The following is a 4,389-nucleotide window of genomic DNA, read 5'->3' on the forward strand; positions in this document are numbered from 1 at the left end:
GTCCAGTAAATAAAGGAGTTTTACCCTACAAAAGGTCCGGTAGTTCTAAATTTTTGATATGTTGTTAGGTATGGTTAGTAGATAGAAAAACCAAATTTCCACAACCACGCCCCCTCCGCCCCCTTCAGCATCACCGAAAAACCATAGAAATCTGGCACTTTTTTCACTTTTATGCCCATAACTTTCTTCTGGTGCATTTTATTGAAAAAAAGTTGTTGGTAGACTTGTAGAAAACATAATTTCCTACAAACATGTCCTTGGTAGTATTTTTATACAACCAAAAACAACGAAGTTATGAAGCTTCCAAAAACATGTAAAATTTCGGATTTTGCAATATTTTCAGTTTCTTGTCACTTAACAGTGCTATAACTCTTTAACAATTGACTTTTACGCAAAAGTCTTCATAATCAATCTTATAGACAATTTAATTACCTAAAATAAAATATAAACCACTTTGATTTTGTGAATCAAATAACCGAGTTAGGGCTAAAATAGTAAAAAAGTATTTTTGATAGTTTTCGAAAATTTTTTAACTATCCATTAAATGAAGGATTTGTATCCCACAAAAAGTCGGGTGGTTCTTATTCTATATTTAATCAGGTTTTAATGGAAGATTGAAAAAAAAAATTCATAGCCACGCCCCCTCCGCCAACCCCCCCCCCCCCCCCCCCAACCATACTCCAAAAACCAATTCTGCATTTTTCAGTTTTATGAAGTTTCATACATGAGTTGATGAGTTGACAAGTACGATCGAAGGAGGTTCAGCCTTATTGCTATATACAATAGGGTGCTCCTTAGGAACAAAAAATTGGGGACGCTCCCTAGAATGGTTCCAAATCAGGAAAAATAAGTCCTAATTTTTTCAAATTTGTATTCCTAACCCTTCCTGACCATATTTCATTAAGAAGTTTATATCAAAAATCCGCCATTTACCCAACACTGGACACAGAATATCGCCCCTGCTATAGTAACTTCTTATCAAAATAGGGCCAGGAAGGGTCAGAGATAAAAATTTGAAAAAATAGGGTTTTTTTCTCGATTTGGAACCAATCTAGGGAACGTCGCACTCAATTTTCGAAAAAGAGTAAAATAAGGACCACCCTAATATACAACTATCAATCGATAATTGATACAAATTTAATTTTAAAATCTTATTACTTAATTAAAAAAAGTTTTGAAAGCAGATAATGGTCCTAGTCGTTATAAAGAAATCTAATTACAAAATTCCAGTTGACCAGTTTTCCTATAATTTGGTTTAAAAATCCCAAATTTCAGTATTTATCAAAAATCGATTGACAGTTGTAAATCACAATACGGGTGATTATAAAATTGATAATAGCACAGTCAAATCCTGTTTTGATAAGAAGTATGGAGAAGGTTAAACGGTTGAGAGTAGTCAAAGCAGCACAGTTTTGGAAGTCATTCGGTCTAATACAGATGAGTACCCATCCTCTATTTTTTGAAACTGTAATACTGAAGAATAAGAGTGGCCCTTTGGATAAATGGAAAAGGAAATGTTTGGCCTTATCCCATGCTGTTATAGCTGCTGCTCGTCCCCGATCCTTGCTTTCCCCCCTTCCTAAGCTTCTCATTGATATGATTAAATCCCTTGGCTTTTCATCAAGTCTCCACGAGGCGCAGCTACTTGAAGTTTCTACTATCATGCAACCACAACCACACCTGATTCAACTGGAACGTACGGATGTTTTCTTCCAGTTGCGCCAGAATTAGTATCTATACCATAGAGCTTCAAAGATTTTTGAGGAAGACATCGACTTACTTTACCTAGGGCCGATAACGTGTACCTTCGAAAACCTGGGAGGATCAATTTATCTGATGAATTCTCATTTTTCACATTCAATTCTATGGAGAACGTCTTACTCATTCATGCCATAAGTGAATGTGACACCACCTCAAACATCTTTGTTTTCGGAAAAAAACAAATTTTGCAAAATGTTTCAAAAACCCCTCTGCACTTGAAGCTGCAGAGAAGTTAAGGACCCAAATGCCAGAGTTCAGAAAGTATCGGAGGCGGAAGAACATATCTTGTTTATATTATATGGAGAGGAAAGTGGTCAATCTCTAAGCTCTCTTCGATATTTCAAATTTATGAGCAGTTCAACAAAACTTAATTTGTGCAAACTACCGCCTACAACAGATGCAGCACACTTTCATTTCCTCCGGACTTATCACCAGATCATGGCGTGGATGGGTATTGAGAAAAATCTTCTGGAATGGGGCTGGACGAGAGGATGCCACGTATTGCAGTCCATTAAAACTGTACAAGATCCTGCTCCCCAAAAATTGATGAAAGCTGTGTCATGCAAATACCTATGTGCCTAGATGCATGGGAGCTGGCAGATGAAGGAAAGAGGGACTTAAATGTTCACATTCTGTAAGTTTTGCTGTGGACAATCCTGTCAAAATCGTCCACATGAGATTTTTATGAAGACGACGACGAAGAAGATCAGATATCATCGATCAATTTGAAGAAAAATTCAACGAAGCCAAATTTTCTCATAATTCACCATCTTCAACTCCACCTATTACTCCTATATTTCCCCACCTGCTACCCCTGCCCCTCATACCCCAATTCTTTTACCTTCGTCCACTCATAGCCCACCGCTTTATAAGCGCATGAGATATTAAACTGTTCTTATCAAAAGATAAAAGTTGTATTCATGAAATGTAAACAGGTAAGAAACTGAAAATAAAGAAAATCGGAAATTGTAACTTTTTTGAAAAATTCTTAGTTTGGTGGATATTGGATGTGCAAGTTGTAGAAAATTTTGTGTTCTACAATTTTGCACATTAATTTTTCACATTTAAATGACCAGAAGGAAGCTACGGGCATAAAACTGAAAAAATGCAGAATTGGTTTTTGGAGTATGGTTGGGGGGGGGGCGGAGGGGGCGTGGCTATGAATTTTTTATTCAATCTACCATTAAAACCTGATTAAATATAGAATAAGAACCACCCGACTTTTTGTGGGATACAAATCCTTCATTTAATGGATAGTTAAAAAATTTTCGAAAACTATCAAAAATACTTTTTTACTATTTTAGCCCTAACTCGGTTATTTGATTCACAAAATCAAAGTGGTTTATATTTTATTTTAGGTAATTAAATTGTCTATAAGATTGATTATGAAGACTTTTGCGTAAAAGTCAATTGTTAAAGAGTTATAGCACTGTTAAGTGACAAGAAACTGAAAATATTGCAAAATCCGAAATTTTACATGTTTTTGGTAGATTCATAACTTCGTTGTTTTTGGTTGTATAAAAATACTACCAAGGACATTTTTGTAGGAAATTATGTTTTCAACAAGTCTACCAACAACTTTTTTTCAATAAAATGCACCAGAAGAAAGTTATGGGCATAAAAGTGAAAAAAGTGCCAGATTTCTATGGTTTTTCGGTGATGCTGAAGGGGGCGGAGGGGGCGTGGTTGTGGAAATTTGGTTTTTCTATCTACTAACCATACCTAACAACATATCAAAAATTTAGAACTACCGGACCTTTTGTAGGGTAACCCCCTTTTTTTTAGCTTCATTTATTGGACTATATGTACATAAACTGTATGTAATTGAAAATATTTTATAAGAGAGTGTCGGCTGATTTTGAGATTTCATGGGCACTGGGCACCGATCAGATTGTTCAATTGTGTGTAGACATATAGACATACATATGAGGTGCAGAGTGTTGGTGAAATATGAACATGAGCATAGTGTGCGTATCTGCTTATACATTAAGCCGATATGAGGTGCAGAGTGTTGGTGAAATATGAACATGAGCATAGTGTGCGTATCTGCTTATACATTAAGCCGATGTCGTTGAGCGACATGACGTCTGCGTGCATAAGGCGGCCGGCCGGCCCATAGACAAGCAAGTTCTTAGATGAACTTTATTTTTTTGATGGAAGTGTGGGGGTGTGGGCAATAATAGTTCATTTTGAATATTCGTCGAACTTCTTACAATTTTAGTTGCAATAATTATTTTTTTTAATAAAAATATTTTTCTGTTGTACCTTATACAATTTTTTTTATTGACGCAATTTTTTTCAGTTGCAATAAACGTTTTTTTTTTCAATTAAATTTTTTTTTCAAAAAATATTCTTTTAAATTTAAATTCATTTTTTTACTTGCGGTTTACGATTTACGGAAAAGTTAAGAATTCGTAAAAAAATCGAACTCGAGATAACAAAAAGCGAAGATTGGGTCTCGCAATAATTTTGACTGTCTGCCTCTATCTCGATCTGTAGCGATTTTCCTACTTAAAAATTGGTAACTAAGAGTGATTCCGTAGAGGGAAAATTCGCTTTAGGACCAAATTAAACCTTTTATAGAAAAGGTCGGGTTTCTCAAAACTTTTAGAATTTTTTTGAAATTTT

The 4,389-nt window shown here is 35.2% G+C and overlaps 1 long non-coding RNA gene across 1 annotated transcript; it reads left to right on the forward strand.

The window, feature by feature from the left end:
- The first annotated feature begins 3,641 nt into the window (after positions 1-3,641).
- Positions 3,642-3,921, forward strand: LOC129906528 (uncharacterized). Its single transcript, XR_008770821.1, has 2 exons — positions 3,642-3,691; positions 3,763-3,921. It is a non-coding gene; the product is annotated as an uncharacterized LOC129906528 (long non-coding RNA).
- The last annotated feature ends 468 nt before the right edge of the window (positions 3,922-4,389 follow it).

Source organism: Episyrphus balteatus, chromosome 1, assembly GCF_945859705.1.
Source record: "Episyrphus balteatus chromosome 1, idEpiBalt1.1, whole genome shotgun sequence".
In the NCBI taxonomy this organism is placed as follows: Eukaryota; Metazoa; Arthropoda; class Insecta; order Diptera; family Syrphidae; genus Episyrphus; species Episyrphus balteatus.